Source organism: Ursus arctos, chromosome X (assembly GCF_023065955.2).
Source record: "Ursus arctos isolate Adak ecotype North America chromosome X, UrsArc2.0, whole genome shotgun sequence".
Taxonomy (NCBI): Eukaryota; Metazoa; Chordata; class Mammalia; order Carnivora; family Ursidae; genus Ursus; species Ursus arctos.
The window spans coordinates 52,638,721-52,663,434 of record NC_079873.1 but is presented as its reverse complement, the minus strand read 5'-3'; the positions used below and the strand labels follow the sequence as shown (position 1 = coordinate 52,663,434).

The 24,714-nt window shown below is 37.7% G+C and overlaps 1 protein-coding gene across 7 annotated transcripts in view; it reads left to right on the top strand.

Moving 5' to 3' along the window:
- Window positions 1–24,714, top strand: part of EDA2R (ectodysplasin A2 receptor) — a 54,086-nt gene that overhangs the window by 14,697 nt on the left and 14,675 nt on the right. The gene's annotated exons all lie outside the window — the stretch shown is intronic.

Below are 24,714 nucleotides of genomic sequence, written 5' to 3'. Positions count from 1 at the left end.
ACCCCTGATCAGGATACTTATTTCTGTCACATTCTAGGAACCAGCCTCACAACTGAGTGGGTCCAAGATTAAGAGAGTCAGCCCCACCTGTGGCTAATCCAGTTTAGCAGGCAAAACATAGAATCCAAAGATTATGATAATAGCAGTGACATTGCCAACAAAAAGTCCACCTGACAGGATCAGGGTCTGGGGAGGGTTCCAGTAGATAATGGCATATATCAAGAGGAGATATGGAATGCAGAGGCCTAGGAAGACTGTTTAGCGTTAGGGAAATATGTCAACTAAATTAGGCCCCACCCACTTGGGATTCAGGAGGCAGATGTCAAGTCTGATCTGATACAGAGCTACTTCAGATCAGGTAGCAGAGGAAGGCCTCTCTAAGGAGGTATCTTCTGGGGACAGCATATAGCTAGTACAGAGGCCCAAGGTGGGAATGAGCTAGGCATATACAAGGAAAAAGAAGAAGGTTAGTGAAGCTTATGTATGGTAAGTAAAATAGAGAGTGGTACACAATGAGGTCATAGAGGGAGGTATAGGCCAAACTATGTGGAGTCTTAACATCTATGATGAGATATTTTCATTTTCTTTCCCTAAGTACACCAGGGACCCTTTGGAGGGTTTTGATTAAAAGAGTGACATGATCCTATAAGTAAAATAAAATATAGCAATTATTTACCCACCTTCCTATCTCTCTGTTTCACAAGTGAAGAGACTAAGTCCCAGAAACACCAACAGATGCAAGCACCCACTCTAATTTTAACTCCTTACGTGTAACATTTGGTACCACAGAGGAGTGCCCACATGGTTGTTAAGGAATCCCAGGACCCAGGAAAGGTCATCAGAGGTTAGATCATGTTAGACATTGGGATGGACCTGATGGACTAAGCTCCTTGGCTTAACATAATCTATTTTCAATATTACATGAAAAAAAAGTCTTGGCACTCCCATTAAGAACAGTCTCTTACAAATGTTCTATCATGTACATAGCCATTATGTTTAAAGCCATCCATGTTAACAAACCTGAACTTCTCCAAGGGAGAAAAATAGGTCTTTCTTTCTTTTTTTTTTAAGATTATTTATTTATTTATTTGACAGAGAGACAGCCAGCGAGAGAGGAAGCACAAGCAGGGGGAGTGGGAGAGGAAGAAGCAGGCTCCCAGCAGAGCGTGGAGCCTGATGCGGGGCTCGATCCCAGAACGCTGGGATCATGCTCTGAGCCGAAGGCAGATGCTTAATGACTGAGCCACCCAGGTGCCCCCAAAATAGGTCTTTCTATCTATCAAACTGCTATTACCAAACTCTTAAAACATGACCCATGATGAAATAAATGTACATTTGTGTATTTCAGCACTACTAGAAAGCTCAGAGGAAATGAATGAGTTGCAGTGTTGTGCTCCTGCAAAAACTTTATATAAAAACAGATTGTTCTTGTATAGCAGTCTGTACCTTGTAAAGGACTTTCATGTGCATTATTAATTTGTCTTTTAGTCCCACCAAGGAGGTATTAAGAACCCCATTTTAGACTTGGAGAGGATGCATGACTTTCCCAAAATCACAGTGGTTCAGTAAAAATAAACATAAGCCAGATAAAAAAAGGTTTGAGCCTCAGCTTTGCTAATGGGGAAATTAGTTTATCTCTGACTCGATTAGGATGTGCTAAGTTAAAAGTAACATAAAGCAGCAGTGACTTGAACAATAAACACATTTATTTATGTAATGAAGTCTAGAGGTCAGGAGACAGTGGTCAGTTGAGCAGATCAACAATTTTGTCAAGGACCCATTCTCTTTTTATTTTTCATCTTCAGTATCTTGTTTTGTCCTTATGCTTGTGTCCTCTTGGTTGCCATAACTCAAAGCATCACATCTTCACAGCATAGTCAAAGTCAGGAAGAAAGGGGGAAACAAAGTACCTTGACTTTTATTAGGGAAGAATTATTTTCCTAGAAGCTTCTCAGCAGATTTCCCCTTTTATCTTATGGGCGCAAATTGGATGCTGTATCTCTAAACTGCAGGAAAGGCTAGGAAATGAATACCTGGAAATGGGAATAGGATTGCCATGATTAACTAAGATCAATCAAGAATCAGTTCTTGAGGCTGGTCACCTTGCAACAAAGAACGAAATCAGTGTGCCATTGGTAAATGAGAAAATGGGCAATAACTTTTAGATAAGCAGCTAGCATCATCTGACACAGCCTTGTTTTTATAGTTACTTTTATTTAGTTTTAAGGTTCATTCATATGGATTGTAAACATTCCTATAAATAAATCTTTACAGAAAATCAACACTATTTCCTCAAGACATAGTTCTAGAAGTGTAATTACTATGCAAAATAATTCATACTGTTTAGAAATTTCTTGAAATATATTAGCAGATAACACTTGTAAATATTTTAAATAATTTCCATTACAATTATATTTATTTTCAATAGTGCATGGATTTCTTATATACCAAAAGCCAAACCACACATGAATAATGCATGTTTCTATCATCTATTAAGTTTATACCTTACTTTGTAATATTAAATTACTAATTTATGAGAACTTTATATTATTTTACTTTTGTTTTTCTATTTGATGGGGAAAAATTTTGTGTTTATTGTCTATTTCCATTTTCAATTCGGTGAACTATTTCAGATTGCTTGTTTTACTCTTCTCTTCATTGTTTATTCTTATTGAGGACAATTTGATAGTGTTTTTTTTTATTATTCAAAAATTATTTTAACGACTTTACTTATTTATTTAAGAGAAAGACAGAAAGAGAAAATGAGCAGAGGGAGGGGCAGAGAGAGAAACAAGCAGACTCCCCGCTGAGTAGGGAGCCTGATGCAGGGCTGGATCCCAGGACCCTGAGATCATGACCTAAGCAGAAGGCAGACACTTAACTGACTGAGCCACCCAGCTGCCCCTGATAGTGTTTTTTTAATGTTTTTTTTATTATATTATGTTAGTCACCATACAGTACATCCCCAGTTTCCGATGTAAAGTTCGATGATTCATTAGTTGCGTATAACACCCAGTGCACCAGGCAATACTTGCCCTCCTTACTACCCATCACCAGCCTATCCCATTCCCCCACCCCCTCGCCTCTGAAGCCCTCAGTTTCTTTCTCAGAGTCCATAGTTTCTCATGCTTCATTCCCCCTTCTGATTACCCCCTCCTTTCTTTATCCCTTTCTGCCCCTACGGATCTTCCTAGTCCTTATGTTCCATAGATGAGAGAAATCATATGATAATTGCCTTTCTCTGCTTGACTTCTTTCACTTAGCATTATCTCCTCCAGTGCCGTCCATGTTGCAGCAAATGTTGAGAATTCCTTCTTTCTGATAGCTGAATAATATTCCATTGTATATATGGACCACAACTTCTTAATCCAGTCATCTGTTGATGGGCATCTCGGTTCCTTCCACGCTTTGGCTATTGTGGACAATGCTGCTATGAACATTGGGGTGCATATGGCCCTTCTCTTCACTACATCTGTATCTTTGGGGTAAATACCCAAGCGCAATGGCTGGGTCATAGGGTAGCTCAATTTTTAACATTTGAAGGGACCTCCACACTGTTTTCCAGAGTGGCTGTACCAACTTGCATTCCCACCAACAATGTAGGAGGGATCCCCTTTCTCCACATCCTCTCCAACAATTGTTGTTTCTTGCCTTGTCTATTTTTGCCATTCTAACTGGCATAAAGTGGTATCTTAGAGTGGTTTTGATTTGAATTTCCCTCCTGGGTAATGATTTTGAACATTTTTTCATGTGTCTGTTAGCCATTAGTATGTCTTCATTGGAAAAGTGTCTGTTCATATCTTCTGCCCATTTTTTGATTTGTTTATTTGTTTCTCGTGTATTGAGTTTGAGAAGTTCTTTGTAGGTCTTGGATACCAGTCTTTTATCTGTAGCATCATTTGCAAATATCTTCTCCCATTCCGTGGGCTGCCTCTTAGTTTTTTTGACTGTTTCCTTGGCTGTGACGAAGCTTTTTATCTTGATGAAGTCCCACAGCTTCATTTTTGCTTTTGTTTCTCTTGCCTTTGGGGATGTGTCATGAAAAAGGTTGCTTTGGCCGATGTTGTAGAGGTTGCTGCCTATGTTCTCCTCTAGGATTTTGATGGATTTCTGTCTCACATTGAGGTCTTTCATCCATTTGGAGTTTATTTTTGTGTATGGTGTGAGAGAGTGGTCAAGTTTCATTCTTTTGCATGTAGCTGTCCAATTTTCCCAGCACCATTTATTGAAGAGACTGTCTTTTTTCCACTGGATGATTTTTCCTGCTTTATCAAAGATTAGTTGCCCAAAGAGCCGAGGGTCCATTTCGGGGTTCTCTATTCTGTTCCACTGGTCTATGTGTCTGTTTTTGTGCCAGTACCATGCTGTCTTTGTGATCACAGCTTTGTAGTACAGCTCGAAATCCGGCATTGTGATGCCCCCAGCTTTGTTTTTCCTTTTCAACAGTTCCTTGGAGATTCGGGGTCTTTTCTGGTTCCATACAAATTTAAGGACTATTTGTTCCAGTTCTTTGAAAAATGTCATCAGTATTTTGATCGGGATAGCATTGAAAGTGTAGATTGCTCTGGGCAGCATGGACATTTTAACTACGTTAATTCTTCCCATCCATGAGCATGGAATATTTTTCCATCTTTTTGTGTCTTCCTCAATGTCTTTCAAGAGTGATTTATAGTTTCTAGAATATAAATCCTATACGTCTCTGGTTAATTCCAAGGTAACGTATGGTTTCTGGTGCTATTATAAATAGGATGGATTCCCTAATTTCTCTTTCTTCGGTCTCATTGTTCGTGTATAGAAATGCAACTGATTTCTGAGCATTGATTTTGTATCCCGCCACATTACTGAATTGCTTTGTAACTTCTAATAGTTTAGGATAGGATTCTTTTGGGTTTTCACTATAGAGTATCACGTCATCTGCGAAGAGAGACATTTTGGCTTCTTCTTTGCCGATTTGGATACCTTTTATCCCTTTTTGTTGTCTGATTGCTGTTGCAAGGACGTCTAGTACTATGTTGAATAATAGTGGCGAGAGTGGGCATCCTTGTCGTGTTCCTGAACTTAAGGGAAAGGCTTCCAGCTTTTCCCCATTGAGAATATATTTCCTGTAGTCTCTTCATAGATGGCTTTTATGAGATTGAGAAATGTACCCTCTATTCCTACACTCTGAAGGGTTTTAATCAGGAAAGGATGCTGTATTTTGTCAAATGCTTTTTCTGCATCAGTTGAGAGAATCATGTGCTTCCTGAGTCTTTTCTTGTTGATATGATATATCACGCTGATCGATTTGTGAATGTTGAACCACGCTTCCATCCCAGGTATGAATTCCACTTGGTCATGATGGATAATCCTTTTAATGTACTGTTGGATTCTATTAACCAGGTTCTTGTTGAGGATTTTGGCGTCCATATTCATTAGGGAAATCGGTCTGGAATTCTTCTTTTTTATGGGGTCTTTGCCTGGTTTGGGGATCAAGGTAATATTAGCCTCATAGGATGAGTTTGGTAGCTTTCCTTCTATTTCTATTTTTTGAAATAGCTTTAGGAGATTAGGTGTATTTCTTCTTTGAATGTTTGGTAGAATTCCCCAGGAAAACCATCCAAGCCTGGAGTTTTGTTATTTGGAAGGTTGTTTATCACTGATTCAATCTCTTCATAGTTAATTGGCCTGTTTAAGAAATCAATTTCTTCCTGTTTCAGTCTTGGTAGTTTATAGGTTTCCAGGAAGACCTCCATCTCTTCCAGATTGCTTAATTTATTGGCATATAGCTGTTGATAAAAGTTTCTAATAATCCTTCCAAATTCATTAGTGTTGGTCGTGACCTCTCCTTTTTCATTTATAATTTAATTAATTTGGGTCCTTTCTCTTTTCTTTTGGATGAGCGTTGCCAGTGGTCTGTCAATTTTATTGATTCTCTCAAAGAACCAACTTCTAGTCCTGTTGATCTGCTCTACTGTACTTCTGGTTTCTAATTCACTGATTTCTGCTCTAATCTTGGTCAACTGCTTCCTTGTGCGTAGAGTAGGCCTGTCCCTCTGTTGCTATTCCAGCTTCTTGAGGTGAGAATATAAAAACTGCATTTTAGATTTTTCTATTCTTTTGAGTGAGGCTTGGATAGCTATGTATTTTCCCCTTAGGACTGCCTTTGCAGTATCCCATATGTTTTGGACCATTGTGTTTTCATTCTCATTGGTCTCCATAAATTGTTTAAATTGATTTTTGATTTCTGGGTTCATCGAGTCATTCCTGAGCAGGATGGTTCTTAGTCTCCAAGTGTTTGAGTTTCTTCCAAATTTTTCCTTGTCGTTGCATTCCAATTTCAGAGTGTTGTGGTCTGAGAATATGCAGGGGATAATTTCAATCTTTTGGTATCGGTTGAGACCTGTTTTGTGTCCCAGAACATGGTCTATTCTTGAGAATGTTCCATGGGCATTAGAATAGAATGAGTATTCTTTGTTTCTGGGTTGTAGTGCTCTATGAATATCTATGAGGTCCAACTCGTCGAGTATGGCATTCAAAGACTTTGATTCTTTGCTTAGTTTTTGCAAGGGTGTTCTGTCTATTTCTGATAGTGGGGTGTTGAGGTCCCCTACTATTAATGTATTTTTATCTATATGTTTCTTTATTCTGGTTAAGAGTTGGCTTGTGTATCTTGCTGCTCCCCTGTTGGGGGCATATATATTTATAATTGTCATATCCACTTGTTGGATACATCCTTTAAGAATAATATAGTGCCCTTCTGTGTCTCTAACTATAGTCTTTAGTTTAAAATCCAATCTCTCTGATATGAGATTTGCTACCCCAGCTTTCTTTTGAGGTCCATTGGCGTGAATGATGGGATTCCATCCCTTTACTTTCAGTCTGGATGCATCTTTAGGTTCAAAATCAGTCTCTTGTAGACAGCAAATGGATGGGTTATGTCTTTTTATACAATCTGCAACCCCGTGGCGTATTTTGGGAACATTTAGGCCATTTACATTGAGACTGATTATTGAGAGATATGATTTTAATGATGCCATGTTGCCTGTAATGTCTTTGTTTCTATAGACTGTGACTTTCTGTTCTGTATCATATTGGGGCCTTTTTACTTTTATAGAACCCCCCTTAATATCTCCTGTAGGGCTGGTTTCGTAGTTATGAAATTGGTCAATGACTGGCAATTCTGGAAGGTCTTTATCACTCCATCAATTCTGAGTTATAGCCTTGCTGGATAAAGGATCCTTGGCTGCATGTTTGTCTCTGAAAGAGCTTTAAAAATGCCCCCCAACTCTTTCTCTCATTCCAGGTCTGTGTAGACAGGTTGACGTAATTCTGATACCTTTGCCTTAGTACGTGAGAAATTTCTTTGCCCTTGCCGCTTTCAATACTGTATCCTTGGATCTAATATTTGTGAAATGCACTATGACGTTACGTGGTGTAGGTTTGTCATGGTTGAGCTTGGGAAGGGTCCTCTCTGCCTCTTGGACACGAATGTTTGTTTCCCTCGCTAGATTAGGGCAGTTTTCAGCTACAATTTGTTCAAATATCTCTTCTAGACCTGTTTTTCTCCACCCCCTCGTGGATGCCAGTGATTCTGATATTGGATCGCTTCATTGAGTCAGTAATCTCCTGTAACCTACATTCATGGGCGTGGCTTTTTTTAAGTCCAGCTTCTATTTTCGTTTTTTCTTCTACTAACCCTTCCTCCAATTCGCTAATACGTTCCTCTGCCTCATTTACCTTGGCTGTCAGAGCCTCTAGTTTTGAATGCGTTTGGCTCATAGAATTTTTAATTGCTGCCAGTTTCGCTCTCATTTCTGCCCTTAGAGATTCTATATTCTCATTAACATTTTCGTTAATACTTTTTTCAAGTCTACACATCATCTTGACCATGGTTACTCTGAATTCCATTTCTGATAATTTGTTTACATCCATATCCATTAGTTCTGTGGCAGAGGCCACAGACTCATTGTCTTTTCTTTGCTGGGGGGGATTTCTCCTTCTCGTCATTCTGATGAGGAGAGGTTGCAGGGTTGTCCAGAGCCCAAATTATTGACCAGGATCCAGGCCATGTGCCCTTGTTTTATAGGGATCTTAGGGATGTGGGCTTCTTGATTTTTCAGCCTGCCTTCTGGGGGAGGGGCCTGCCGCGCCAATACTCAGGCAATCCTGTTTGGGGAGGGTCTCCGTGTTTCCTGCGAGGGGGGATGGGGGTGGGCACCCTGTGAGCCGGTGTTTCCAGGCTTTTGTTCTCTGGGGGCTTTCCCTGGCGGTTTGCTGTGCCTCTTCTGAGAGTCAGAGCAGCAGTGGCTGAATCTCAGCCTCTGTCACAGAACAGAGGGGATCGCGGGCTGTTCTCCACTGATGATCTGGCCACTTTAACTCTGTTTCTGTTGGTGTTGCTCAACCCTGCAGCATCCTGGGATGTGCACCCCACACCCGGCATCCCAGCCCTCACTTCCAGAGCCGGCGCTTCTCTGTCCTTTGTGTTTCTAACACCACCAGCCACCAGCTACCAGCTGCCAGCCGCCAGCCGCCCCCGCGCGCTCCCGGAGCTCCCAGTCTCAGTCTGGATCCAGTGAGCACACCGGAGTTCCGTGAGAAGTCTGGTGGCGCATGCTCCCCACTCACGGTCACAGTCTGTTCTCTTGCAGGTGCCTTCAGTGAGTCCGCCTGCTCCCCCGTGCAGGTGGCTACCGCTTCCTGGCGCATGAACACGGCGGCTCCCTCCCCCTTCTGTTTATCTTCCGATCTGTGCACGGTTTCACGGCTTCCCACTTTGTACCTCAATACTCAGTGCTGGAGATGTTCATTTGTAGAGATCCAGATGTATCTTCCTGTGTCTCAGGCTGATTCCATGGATGTTCAGGCTGGTCTGGTACCTATCTAGCTCAACTCAGGGGACCGGCTGAAAAAGAGGTCCCCTACTCCTCCGCCATCTTAACTCCCGTCCCGATAGTGTTTATTTTTATCCATTATGCCAATATCTGCTTTTAATTCATGTATTAGGCCATTTATGTGTAAGGTAATGATTTATATGTTAGAGCATACCTCTGCCATTTTATTATTATTTTTTTGATTTTATGTTTCTTGTTCCTCAGTCTTGTCTTCCTGTGGGTAAATTGAACGTTTTTTTTTTAGGATTCCATCTTGATTTATGGTGGTGTTTTGTATAGTTTTATATAGACCACTAAGAAAGTGGTCGTTCTGGGTCTACGATATACACATGCAACTTATTCTCTACTTGGTATCAAGATTTTATTATTTTGTAACATAAATTTCACTGGTAATGGTAAACATAATAGTCATAGTTGAATTCTGTAATATGATAATAGTGGTGCATTACTCACAACTCTAGTTTAAAGCAAAAAAAATTTGCAAAAGTAACCATATACAATAATGTGTTGTTATACACAACCATATACAATAATGTCCAATATACACAATATAAAAACATGTACAGACAGTCCCCAATTTACAATGGCTCAACATACAATTTTTCAACTTTATGATGGTGGAAAGGTGATAAACATTCAGTAAAAATTGTAATTTAAATTTTGAATTTTGTCTTTTATTTGGCTATTGATAAGTGGAAAATACTCTGTCATGATGCTGGGCAGCAACAGTGAGCTGAAATTCCCAGTCAGCCACATGATCATGAGGTTAAACCACCAATACACTTACAACCATTCTGTGCCCATAAAATCATTGTGGTTTTTTTTTTAACTTTCAGTACAGTATTAAATAAACTACATGAGATATTCAGCACTTTGTTACAAAATAGGCTTTGTGTTAGATGATTTTGCCCAACTTTAGGCTAGTGTAAGCATTTTGAAACCATATAAGGTAGGGTAGACTTGGCTAGGATTTTCAGTAGGAGTGTTAAATGCATTTTTGATTATAGTATTTTCAATTGATGATTCATTTATTGGGATGTAACCACATTGTAAATTGAGGAAGATCTGTAAATTCTAATAGCAATAACTTAAAATGTGAAAGGGAGAAGTAAAAGTGTAAAGTATATGAATTCTATTGAAGTTAAGTTATTGGTTTAAAATAAGTTGTCAGAAGTTTAAGATATTTTATTTAAGCCTCATAATGAGAATGAGGGAATGTCTTGTAATAATAATACAAAAGAACACAATAAAAATGTCAAAGCATACTGATAACTAAAAGACATCAAAACACAAAGACAGCAAGATAAGAAACAGAAACAATGGATCTACAAAATGATCAGAGAACAATTAACAAAATGACAATAGTAAGTACTTACCTATCAGTAATTACTTTGAAAAATTGGTTAAATCCTCCCATCAAAAAACACAGAATGGCTGAATGGATAAAAAAGCAAGATCCCACAATATGCTGCCTACAAAAGGCTCACTTTAGTCTTAAAGGTATAGACTGAGAGTGGGAGTGAAAGAATAGAGAAAGACATTTCAAGCAAATGTATACCAAAAGCAAACAAACAAACAAAACAAAAAACCTCACAAAACACCAACAAGGTAGCTATACTTGTATCAGACAAAATAGACTTTAAAAATGTTAGAGAAAAAGAAGTTAATTATATAATGATAATATAACAATTGCAAATAGTTATATTGGTTACAACATTGGAGCACCTAAATATATAAAGCAAAAACTAACAGCTAAAAGGATAAATAAATAGTAATACAATAATAGATTGGGACTTTAATTCTCCACTCTCAGCAATGGATAGATCCAGTGAATCAATAAGAGAACATTGGATTTGAGCAACACTATAGACCAAATGAACCTAATGGATATATATAAAAATCCTATCCAATAACAGCAAATAAACTTTCTTCTCAAGGGCATATGGAATATTTTCTAGAATAGACTATGTGTTAGGCCACAAAACAAGTCTCAATAATTTCAAGAAGACTGAATTCATACCAAGTATGAAACTAGAAATCACTAACAAAGGAAAACTGGAAATTTCATGAATACATGGAAATTAAAACACACTCTCTTATACATCCAAGGGATCAAAGAAGAAAATAAAGGGGAATAAAAATTTCTTGAGACAAACAGAAATAGAAACACCACAACAAGAACTTATGGAATATAGCAAAAGTAGTTCTAAGAGGGAAGTTTTAGCAATAAATACCTACAGTAAGAAGCAAGGAAGATCCCAAATAACCTAATTCTATGGCTTAAGGAACTAGTAAAAGAACAAACTGAGCCCAAAGTTAGTAGAAAAAAAATAAATATTAGAGAATAAATAAATGAAATAGAGAACACACAAGCAATAGACAAGATTAAATTAAGAGTCGGTTCTTTGTAAAGATAAACAAAATTTATAAACCATTAGCTAGACTAATCAAGGAAAAAAAGAGAAAAGATAAATCTAACAGAATTATAAGTGAAAAAGCAGAAATTACAACTGATGGCACAGAAATTCCAAGGATCATAGAAGGCTGTATTAAAAACTATATTCTAACAAAGTGGACAACCTAGAAGAAAAGGGAACAAATCTTAGAAACATACAACTTACCAAAACTTAATCAGGAAGAAATAAAAAAAAATCTGAATATACCAATTACTAGAAAGGAGATTTAATCAGCAATAAAAAAAAAATCTCACAATAAAGCCAAGGATTAGATGGCTTTATTGGTGAATTTTACCAAACATTTCAAGAATTAATGGTAATCCTTTTCAAATTCTTTCAAAAAATCAGAGAGCAGGGAGCACTCTCATACTCATTTTGCAAGGCCAGCGTTATCTTGGTAACCAAACCAGAGAAGGTTACCAATAGAAAAGAAAACTACAGGCCAATAACACTGAGGAATATTGATGCAAAAATTATCAATAAAATACTAGCAAACCAAATTCAGGAGTACATTAAAGGGATAATTTAGCATAATCAAGTGAGATTTATCCCTGTGACACAAGGATGGTTTGACATTGCAAATCAATTAATGTGATGCATCACTTTGATAAAAGAAAATTATTGGGGCGCCTGGGTGGCCCAGTTGTTAAGTGTCTGCCTTCGGTTCAGGGCATGATCCCAGTGTCCTGGGATCAAGCCCTGCATCAGGCTCCTTCACTGGGAGCCTGCTTCTTCCTCTGCCATTCCCCCTGCTTGTGTTCCCTCTTTCACTGGCTGTCTCTCTCTGTCAAATAAATAAATAAAATCTTTAAAAAAAAAGAAAATTATTATCTCGATAGATTCAGAAAAAGCATTCAACAAAATTTAACATCCACTGAGATGAAAAACTCCTAACAAATTAGACATAGAAGGAACATATCTCAACATAATAAAGGCCAAATATGACAAACTCACAGATTACATTATATTGAATGGTGGAAAGAATGAGATCTTTTTCTGTTATATCAGGGTGCCCACTCTCACCATTTCTATTCAACATAGTACTGGAAGTCCTTGCTAGAGCAATTAGTCAAGAAAAAGAAATACAATGTATCAGATATGGAAAGAAAGAAGTAAAATTGTCTGTATTTGCAAATGGCATGCTTTTTATACGTAGAAAATCCTACAGACTCAATCTGAAAATGATTAGATCAATGAATTCAGTAACATTGCAAAATACAAAATTAACATACAAAAATCAGTAACATTTCTATACACTAAGAATAAAATTTCTGAAAAAGAAATAAATCGATCCCATTTATAATAGAATCAAAAACAATAAAATAGAAATCTTTTTTAAAGATTTATTTATTTTAGAGAGAGAGCATGGGGGTTGGGGAGCAGAGGCAGAGGGAGAGTGTTGAGCATGGAGTCTGAGGCAGGGCTTGATCTCACAACCCTGAAGTCATGACCTGTTGTAGGATAGCAGTTGCCAGTGTATCATGGCGACCTCTCTCTAGATGGGGAAGAAGAATCTCAGATCTACAAGACAAGGAGACTTCTTGGATTGGGCACTTGTGGCTTTGAGATCCATCTGGACAGTACCCTGGCAATCTGGTGTCTCTGATTGTGGATGAGTAGACTCAGGGCCACAGGTAAGAAGCTTCCCAGGCCGGACCACTTATGACAGAACCATTTGTGTCTCATGTTTATTTGTGAAACATAATAATGATAATGTACATCATACAGAGTTTTATGGCATATACACAAGAATGTAAGTACATTGGGCAGGGATTTTTGTCTAATTAATAAATTCAATTACCTAACACAACATCCAGAATAGCACCCTGGCACATGGTATTTGCCCAATAATATATTCTGAATTAATAAAATGAGGAAAAGTAGCTGACACATTGTTGGTTCTCAGTAAATACTAGCTAGCTCCCATCATTCCCTTCTCTAGTAAGTGAAGAAGTTGAGTCAGGTTCGTGTATACTAATTCCAGTGCTACTGATAATATAAAAACTTGCCTCCTATATGGAAAATACCTAATGTTCATTCAGGACTTACTACTGCCAGACATGATGACAGTATATTATATTCATTCATATTCTCTATCCCTCCACTTCTCCCTCTCCACCTCTCCCTCTCATTCATTTTGTTTCCAAGATTTATTAAATTCCACTTAGTTAACATGCAGTGTAATATTAGTCTCAGATATAGAATTTAGTGACTCATCACTGACATACAATACCCAGTGCTAATTACAACAGATGCCCTCCTTAATAACCATCACACATTTAACCCATCCCTCCACCCATCTCCCCTCCAGTAACCCTGTTTGTTTTCTATAGTTAAGAGTCTGTTTTCTGGTTTGACTCTCTTTTTGCCCCACTATATTCATCTATTTTCTTTTTTAATTCCACATATGAGTGAAATCATATGGTATGGTATTCATCTTTCTCTGATGGACTTATTTTTCTTAGCATAATACTCTCATCCATGTCCCCACAAGTGGCAAGATTTAGTTCTTTTTGATGGCTGAGTTATATTCCATTGTATAAATAGACTACATCTTCCTTATGCATTCATCAGTCCATGGACATTTGGGCTCTTTGTGTAATGTGGTTATTGTTCATAACGTTTCTATAAATATTGGGGTGCATGTATCCCTTCGAATCTGTATTTTTGTATCCTTTGGGTAAATACCTAGTAGTATAATTGCTGGATTGTAGGGTAGTTTGATTTTTAACTTTTTGAGAAAACATCATACTGTTTTCCAGAGGGGCTGCGCCATTTGCATTCCTACCAGCAGCATGTAAGAGAGTTCCCTTTATCTGCATCCTTACCAATACCTGTTCCTTCTTCTGTTACTAATTTTAGCCACTCTGACAGGTATGAGGTGATATCTCTTTGTAGTTTTGATTGTATTTCCCTGACAATGAGTGATGTTGAGCATCTTTTCATATGTCTATTAGCCATCTGTACATCCTTTTTTTTTAGATTTTATTTATTTTTGAGAGAGAGAGAGAGCGAGCAAGAGATAGAGCATGAGCTGGGGGAGAAAGAGAAGTAGGCTCCCTGCTGAGCATGGAGCCCGATGATGCAGGACTTGATTCCAGGACCCTGGGATCATGACCTGATCCAAACGCAGCCACTTAACCAACTGAGCCATCCAGGTGCCCCCATCTGTACATCTTCTTAGGAAAAATGTAGATTCGTGTCTTCTGCCCATTTTTTAACTGGGCTTTTTTTTTTTTTTGAGTATTTAGTTTCATACCTTCTTTATATATTTTGGATATTAACCCTTTATTGTACATGTCATTTGCAAATATCTCCCATTCTGAAGGTTGTCTTTTTGTTTTATTGATATTTTGTTTGCTGTGCAGAAGCTTTTTATCTTGATGAAGTCCTAATAGTTTATTTTTCCTTTTGTTTCTCTTGCCCCAGGAAACATATCTAGTAAGAAGTTGCTACAGCCAGTCTCAAAGTAATTATTACCTATGTTCTCCTCTAAGATATTGATGGACTCCTGTCTCACATTTAGGTCATTCATCAATTTTGAATTTATTTTTTCTGTATGGTATAAGGAAGTGGTCCCATTCCATTCTTTTGCATGTAGCTGTCCACTTTCCCAACACCATTTGTTGAAGAGCCTGTCTTTTTTCCATTGGATATTCTTTTTTGCTTTGTTGAAGATTAGTTGACAACATAGTTGTAGGTCCATTTTTTGGTTCTCTATTATCTTCCATTGATCTTTGTGTCTATATTTGTGCCAGTACAATAGTGTCTTGATCACTACACATTTTTCACATAACTTGAAGTACAGATTTGTGATGCATCCAGCTTTTCTTTTCTTTTTCAATGTTGCTTTGGCTATTTGGGTCTTTCGTACTTCCATACAGGTTTTAGGATTTTTTGTTCTAGTTCTGTGAAAAATGCTGGTGGTATTATGGTAGGGATTGCATTAAATTTATAGATTGTTTTGGGTAATATAGACATTTTAATGATATTTTTTCTTCCAATCCATGAGCATGGAATATTTTTCCATGTTTTGGTGTCATCTTCAACTTCTTTCATCAGTGTTTTTTATAGTTTTTCACGTACAAATCTTTTACCACTTCGGTCAAGTTCATTCCTATGTGTCTTATGGTTTTTGTGTAATTGTAAATGGGATCAGTTCCTTGATATCTCTTTCTGTTGCTTCATTATTGGCAAATAGATACCCAACAGATTTCAGTACATTGATTTTATATCCCAGGACTTTACTCAGTTTGTCTATCAAGTCTAGCAATTTTTTGGTGGAATCTTTCAGATTTTCTATATAGAGTATCATGTCATCTGCAAATAACGAAAGTGTGACTTCTTCCAAATTTAGACGTCTTTTATTTCTTTTTGTCGTCTGACTGTTGAGACTAGAGCTCCCAGTACTGTGTTAAATAACAGTGGTGAGATGGACATTCCTGTCTTGTTCCTGACTATAGAGGTAAAGCTCTCAGTTTTTCCCCTTTGAGGATGATATTAGCTGTTGTTTTTCCATATATCCCCAGTTTTTGATGCAATGTTCCATGATTCATTATTTGCATATAACACCCAGTGCACCATGCAATATGTGCCCTCCTTAATACCCATCACCAGCCTATCACAATCCCCCACCTCCCTCCCCTCTGAAACCTTCAGTTTGTTTCCCAGAGTCCATAGTCTCTCGTGGTCCATGTGTTTTTTTAAAATTATTTTTTAATTTCCTGGTTGACCCATTCATTCTTTAGTAGCATGTTCTTTAACCTCTATGTATTTGTGGTCTTTCCAAATTTTTCTTGCAGTTGACTTCAAGTTTCGTAGTATTGTGGTCAGAAAATGTTCATGGTATATCAGTCTTCTTATACTTGTTGAGGCCTTATTTCTGGCCTAGTGTATCATCTATTCTGAAGAATGTCCCCTGTGAACTTGAAAATAATGTGTATTCTGTTACTTTAGGATGGAATGTTCTGAATATATCTGTTATGTTCATCTGGTCCGATGTGTCATTCAAAGCCATTGTTTCCTTGTTGATTTTTTTAGATGATCTCTCCATTGATGTAAGTAGGATGTTAAAGTCCCGAAAATTACAGTATTATTATCAATGAGTTTATTTTTGTTATTAGTTGTTTTGTATAATAGGGTGCTCATGCTCCCATGTTGGGAGCAAAAATATTTAAAATTGTTAGATTTTCTTATTGGGCAGTCCCCTTTATTATGATATAGTGTCCTTCTTCATCTCCTCTTACATTCTTTGTTTTAAAATCTAGTTTATCTGATATAACTATTGCTACTCTGGCTTTCTTCTGATGTCCATTTGCATGATAATTGTTTATCCATCCCCTCATTTTCAATCTGCAGGTGTGTTTATGTCTAAAACAAGTCTTTTGTAGGCAGCATATATATGGGTCTTGTTATTTTTATCTATTCTGACACCCTATGTCTTTTAACAGAAACATTAAGTCATTTACATTCTGAGTAATTACTGATAGGTATGTGTTTAGAGTCATTGTATTACTTATCTTGTTGTTGTTTCTGGAGATTTCCTCTGTTCCTTTCCAGTCTTTGTCACTTTTGTTCTTTCCTTCCCACTCAAAGAGTCCCCTTTAATATTTCTTGCAGGGCTGTTTTAGTGGTCAGAAATTCCTTTAGTTTTAAATTGTTTGGGAACACATTTATCTCTGCTTCTGTTCTGAATGTTAGTTTGTAGTTTTTGTTTGTCTGGAAAACTCTTTATCGCTCCTTCTGTTCTAAATGATAGCCTTGCTGGATAGAGTATTCTTTTCTGCAGATTTTTCCCATTCAGCACATTGAATATATCATGCCACTCTCTCCTGGCTTGCAAAGTTTCTGTGGAGAGATCTGCTGCTAGCCTTATGGGTCTTCCTTGTAAATTAGGGACTTCTTTTGTCTTGATACTTTTAGCATTTTTTCATCATACTATATTTTGCAAATTTAATTACAATGTGTCTTGGTGTTGGCCTGCTTTTGTTGATTTTCATGGGCGTTCTCTGGGCCTGATGGATTTGTATGTCTGTTTCCTTCCCCAGATTAGGGAAGTTTTCAGCTCTAATTTCCTCAAATAAACCTTCTTCCCTCTTTTCTCCTTTTTTTTTCTGGGACTCCTATAATATGAATGTTTGTATGTTTGATGGAGTCACGGAGGTCCCTAAGTCTACATTTGTAATCCAAAATTTTTTTTCTCTTTTTTGTTCAGCTTCATTACTTTACATAATTTTATCTTCTATATCACATATATGTTCCTCTGCTTCTTCCATCCTTATGGTCATTATGTCCAGTGAGTTTCTTTTTTTTTTTTTTTAAAGATTTTATTTATTTATTCGACAGAGATAGAGACAGCCAGCGAGAGAGGGAACACAAGCAGGGGGAGTGGGAGAGGAAGAAGCAGGCTCACAGCGGAGGAGCCTGATGCGGGGCTCGATCCCATAACACCGGGATCACGCCCTGAGCCGAAGGCAGATGCCCAACAACTGAGCCACCCAGGCGCCCCTGTCCAGTGAGTTTCTAATCTTGGTTATTGTATTTTTCACTTTGGCCTGATTTTTTTTTACCTCTTTAATCTCTGCATTAAATGTCTCCCTGACATCTTCCATGCTTTTCTCAAGCCCAGATAGTATCCTTATGATTGTTGCTTTAAATCAGACATAATACTTATATCTGTTTCAATTTGATCCCAGGCTGTGATGTTTTGTTCTTTCTTCTGGAATGAATTCCTCCATTTTGGCATTTTGTCTAGGTCTCTGTGTTCTTCTCTGTGTTAGGAAAGCTGCTATGTTTCCTGCTCCTGAGAGTAATGGCTTTATTAAGAAGAGGTCGTATAATGTCCAGAGCCTGCCACTCGTAAGTGTCTCTGGTGTTGCTGTGTGCACTCTGCTGCTGTGTTTTGGTTGCTCTACCCCCTAGGTCAGTCATCTGCAGAGTTTCTCTGTGCCTACTGTGGGGAGTGTTTGGACCTTGGCCAGAGTGTGGTGAGTTTTAACTAGGTGTGCTCTGGTCTGCTTCTTAAAATAGATCTGATGATATTTCCACTAGAACTGAAGCTTTGCAGAACTCTGGTTAGTAGACATGGTGCCTGTGGTGGTTTGTTCTGGTCTTCTGGGAGAGGGGCCCTCTGTGCTGGTTGTTAGGCACACTTGCCCAAGAAAAGCAGTAGAAGCAGAGGACAGGGGCACAGAACTTGGTGTAAGCAGGTTAGGCACCCACTGTTGGCCCCATACTGTTTACTGAAATTGGTTTATGATGAGGGGTGGGGGAAAGAAATGGCACCAGTCAGCTCCTTTGTCTCTGGAGAGGGAAGTCTGTGTTTGCAGCTATTAGGGAACCACTTTCAGAGGAGCAAATAACTTCCCCCTATTTATCACAAGCATTTTTTAGATTGCTGACTTCATACTGTCTCTGGCTCACTTGCCTGCCTGGAGTAGAGCAGCATACCTTGGGCTGTACCCTACCTAGGCCTGCTGACTTTTAAAATTCCACACCAGTGTGGGGACCTGAACCCGTCCTCTGGAAAGGTTCTTGCCCTGCTGGGACTGATGCAGGTTTGACCCAGAAGGGCAGCCACAACAGAGTGCAGAGGTGTGGCTTTGGAGCAAGCCTGCCAGATAGCTAGTGTCTGGGTTAGCTGCCCTGGGCAGGTGTCTCTGCACCTATGCTGAGGGGAGGGGAGGGAAATGGTGCCTGCTGTTTCTTTTGTCCCCAGAGAGGCAATGCTACCTCTCACAGATGTGATTCAAAAAGTATGAACAGTCTCTTCCCATGCCCTTTAGGTAATCCTGAGATCACACAGTCTGCCCCCGGGGTTGTTTTCTTGCCTCTAGCCCAAGAGTAGGGCAGCGTCCGCAGGTTTCCATCCCATCAATTCTGGGAACCTCTAAAACTCCAGTCTTTGAGCCCCACTGGTTACAAAAACTCATGAAATTCAGCACCTCTTTTTCCCTGCCAAATGCTTTGGGGAAGTGTTTACCTTTTGTTTATCCCTAAGCACTCCACTCTCTCTTACCTTTATCTGTGACCAGGGCTCCCTCCCCTCCACAGCACCCAAGAGCCATTTATCCCCCAAGCCATGTCTCTGCACTTCCTACCTTCCTCAAAGTGGCCTCTTCCCTCCCTGTATTTGTGCAGATTGTTCTATCACTCCTCAGGTAGTATTCGAGGGATGAGGCAAACCACCATCTGCAAACACTTCTGTCTCTTATTCATTTTAGATTACTTTTTTAACTTAAAATTTTAGGGATTTTTGTTAATTTAATTTTGCTCTATAATTATGTGAAAATACATTATTCCAAAGTTAAATGTATAAGGTTTATCGTTCTATTGTTTTAAGGTTTATCGTTTTATTGTTTATTTCTGTAATATAAGCAAAACTGTGTGTGTTTATCTATGTATGTGAACTGTTACCAAACTTACATAACCCACCTTTTAGATAAATGGTATCATGCTTTTCACTACCTTCAAGTTTTTCAACTGAAAATATGTTTAGAAGATCATCTATTCCATTATATACAGATAGTCTGCATTCTTTTATACCTGCAAATTACTCGCTGTATATGTTTTACAGTTTATGCAACAAGTCTCCTCTTGATGGACAGTTCTGCTATTAAATACAGTGCTATGAGTAGAATTATGGAATTATACACACACTTTTGTGTATTTTTGCAATTGTACCTATGTTATAGATTTCTAAATGTACAATTTTTGGGTTGAGGAGTAAAGGCTTATGCAATTTTGTTAGGTATTGCCAAATTCCCCTATCGAGAGGCTGTGCCATTTTCTTTTTCTTTCTTTTTTTTAAGATTATAAAGGATTTTATTACATTTGGCTCATATTTGTGTTTCCCATAATGTGATTTTTATCATATGGTCAGTTTGTAATCCACCATACACCCCAGTACCTCTCCTTTTTTTTTTTTCTATGTTCAGTTAGCCAGCATCTATCACCACCAACTATATGCCTGTTTCCCTACAGCTTTAGCAACAATGTCGTCAAACATTTTAGATTTTTGGTCAATCTAGATTATAAGTAAAAAAAAAAAGTACTGCAAAATACTTTTATTTTTAAATTTTAAACATTTTATTGAATTATTATTGGCATGCTATCATTTATCCTATTAGTTTCAACTGTAAATAATAGTGATTGCATATATCTATATATTATGAATTGATCCCCACAAAGTCCACTTATCATCTGTTACCATAAAAAGTTATTACAATAGTATTGACTATAGTTCCAATTACATACATCACCATAACTTGCTTATTTTATAACTGGAAGTTTGTACCACTTAATCGGCTTTACCTACTTACCCCACCCCAACCCCTCCCCTTCTAGTAACCAACAGTTTGTTTCCTGTATCTATGAGTCTGTTTCCATTTTATTTTGTTTACTTGTTTTGTTTTGTTTTAGATTCCACAAAAAAATGAAATTATTGGTTTTCTCTGTCTGATTTATTTCACTTAGCATTATACCCTCTAGGTCCATCCAAGTTGTTGCAAATGGTAAGATTTCATTATTGTTTATGGCTAATATTCCATACACACAGTATCTTCTTTATCCTTTCATCTATAGATGGACACATAGTTTGCCTCCATAAGCCACATAGCTTGGCAAATGTGAATAATGTTGCAACAAACATGGGGGGGTGCATATGTCTCTTTATATTGAGGTATTTGTTTTCTTCAGATAACCACACAGAAGTGGAACTGTTGGATTGTATGGTATTTCTATCAATGCCTTTTTGAGGAAATTCCATACTGTTTCCTTTCCTTTTGTTTTTTCTTTTTTTTTTAAGATTTTATTCATTTATTTGACAGAGAGAAACAGCCAGTGAGAGAGGGAACACAAGCAGGAGGAGTGGGAGAGGAAGAAGCAGGGTCCCAGCAGAGGAGCCTAATGTGGGGCTCGATCCCAGAACGCTGGGATCATGCCCTGAGCCGAAGGCAGATGCCTAATGACTGAGCCACCCAGGTGCCCCTTGTTATTGTTTTTTATCCAGTCTGCCAATATCTGCCTTTAGAGCATTTAAAACACTGACATTAAGAGAAATACTAGAAAAAAAGTAATAATGATAAGAGAGTACTTTTTACATTGTTATTTGTCTTACGTATATTTTATACCATTTTTCCCTCATTTCCTACATTATTACCTTTTTTGCTAGCTGACTTTTTTTTGCAGTAAGATGTTTTATTAATTCCCTTTTCATTTCTTTTGTGTATGTTTTTAGATATTTTCTTTTTAGTTACCATGCAGATTCCCTTTAACATCCTAAATTTTAACAATGTAGTTTGAATTGATACCAAGTATCAATAGCATACACAAACTCTGATTTATACAGCTTTGTCTCACCTCCCTTTATGTTATTATTGTCAATTTTGTTATTAATTATGTGCCCAATATCATAGATTTATAATTATTATTTTTTTTCTTTTAAATCATATAGGAAATAAAAGGTGGAGTGAAAAACTAAAAATGCAATAATGATGCCTTTTATATTTGTTCATGCATTTACCTTTACCAGAGATATTTATCTCCCTGTGTGGCTTTGAGTTACTATCCAGCATCCTTTAATTTTAACCTAGAGAATTCCCATTAGCATTTCTTGTAGAACAGATCTGGTAATATTAAACTGCCTCTGCTTTTGTTTATCTAAAAATGTTTTAATTTCTCCTTCATTTTTAACGAATTTGTTTCCTGGCTAAAGAATAATTTGATAACAGTCTATTTCTTTTGACACTTACATGGCTCATCTTATTGCCACCAGCCTCCATATTTTTTGAGAAAAAGTATGATCCCTTGTACTTAACAAATTGTTTATCTATTGTTAACATCAAGATTTTTTGTCTTCGGCTCTGTACATCTTATTTGTGATATGTCTTATTATGGGTCTCTAAATTTTTCCTACTTTAAGTTCATTGAGCATTATGGATGTGTTTATTAATGTCTTTCATCAAATTTGGTAAATTTTTAGCCATTATTTCTTCAAATATTGTTTCTGCTTTTTTATTTCTCTCTTTTCTTTCTGGGAATCCCAATTGTTTTTTAGTCTATTTGATGGTGTCTCTTAGGTTTTGTTTATTCTCTTCATTCCTTTTTATTTCTGTTTCTTAGACTTGATAATTTCAGCTGTCCTCAAGTTTGCTCATTCATTTTTCTACCTGCTGAGAGCTGCTATTCAACTTTTATAGTGAATTTTTTCATTCCAGTTAGTTTACTTTTCAGATCCAGAATTTCTGTTTGGTTTCTTTCTATAACTTTGATATTACCATTTTGTTCATACACTTATTTCTGATTTCTTTAGTTCATGTTTTTCTTTGAATATATTTAAGATATTAGTCTTCTAGTCTTTGTCTAATAAGTCCAATATCTGGACTTACTCAGAAACACTTTCCATCAATTTTATTTGTTTCTTTAAATGAGCCGTACATTCCTGTTTCTTTATATGTTTTGTCACTTTTTTTGTTCAAAACTAATCATTTTTTATTATAATGTGGCATTAATCGGGTTTTTTTTCTTCCTCACATTTAGCTTTCTTAAAAAATTGTATTTATTGAAGGCTTTATTAGTTCATTTATTTAGGTGTTTTTCCAAACTCCTTTTTCAAACACTGTATTCTTTTCCATATGTGGTCATGGTCACTTAGTCTGTGTTCATTTAGGTCATGGTTAGCTAATATTTTTATTTATTTATTTATTTATTTATTTATTTATTTATTTATTTATTTATTTGAGAGGGAGAGCATGCAAGGGGGAGGGGCAGAAGGAGAGGGAGAAGCAGACTCCCTGCTGAACATGGCTCCCTATGTGGGGCTGGATCCCAGGATCCTGAGATCATGACCTAAGCCGAAGGCAGACACTTAACCTACTGAGCCACCCAGGGGCCCCACTAATATTTTGATAGAGATTTCCTTGAGTGCCAGAAGTTAAAAAAAAAATAAACAAAAATGGACCTTTCCCAGTCTTTGCAGATTAGGTCTGTGCTAAAGCACTCCTTCAACATTTAGCCAAACTTGCACTCAGCCTATGGATTAGCCCAATGTGTAAGCTTTGGGTCTTTTCCTTTTATAAGCATGTTTCTTGCCCTAGGAATGCATGTGCCTTTTTAAATTCCCCTGTATATATGGGTGCTTCTGAATGTTTTCATTTCCCAACACATTTGTGTCATTTTTTCTAACTTTTCCAAGTTTAGGAAGTATATTGTAGGAGAAGAAAGGGATAAAGAAAGGGGGGATAATCAGAAGGGGGAAGGAAGCATGAGAGACTATGGACTCTGAAAAAACAAACTGAGGGCTTCAGAGGGGAGGGGGTGGGGGAATGGGATAGGCTGGTGATGGGTAGTAAGGAGGGCACGTATTGCATGGTGCACTGGGTGTTATATGCAACTAATGAATCATCGAACATTACATCAAAAACCAGGGATGTACTGTATGGTGAATAACATAATATAAAAAAAATATTTGGGGAAAAAAAAAGAAGTATATTGTGTTTCTTTCTTCATAATTTCTTGCCCCAGGTATCTGTGGTTTGTTAGTTTGCTTTGCAACATTTATAAAAAATAAATGCCTACCCTTTTCCAGTCTGAATTCTGAATTGAGTGAAACAGAGGTGAACACTTTGTACCAGTCTTTCAGGTAGCCAACAAACAGGTTAGAACCATCATACACAATAATTTGTGAATAAGTTTTGCTCAATTCACTCTAGAATGAGGGATGAAGGCCTCCCACTAAGAGCACAGGCTGCTGCCACTTTAAGATTGCCTTCACTTTAGAACTGGTGCTGTTCAGGAGAGGGGTGCAGTAAAACCAAGCAAAAATGGCATAAAGCTTTCCTTTCATTTTCAAGTTGTCTTCTTCTTGCTTCAGCATTCGCTTAATTGCTGTAAACCTTTGTTTCCCAGAGTTCTGACAACTTTGATTCTGACAACTTCTGCATACTTTTCTCTTTTTAAAATATTTATTTGAGAGGGAGAGAGAGAGAACACACAGGCAAGGGGAGGGGCAGAGGGAGAGGGAGAAAAATCCTCAAGGAGACACCCTGATGAGAATGGAGCCGGATGTGGAGTTCAGTCCTAGGACCCTGAGATCATGACCTGAACTGAAATCAAGAGCTGGATGCTCAACCAACTGAGCTACCCAGGTGCCCCTCTGCATGCTTTTCTATGTTACTATGAGGAAATGAGAGCTTGGAGCTGCCACCTCCTTCATTTTCTTGATGTCCTGTCATTTTTAATATACTGATTTCAGCATTTCTCTCGGTGTTCCTGTGCCAGAAAATCACAGTATAAATAAAGTTAAGGCAGTTTTAAATATAAAATAAGTATAAAGGGGGGGAAAAGGCAGTTTTCTTGGGGCCAGGCCTGAGAGAGCCATACATCAT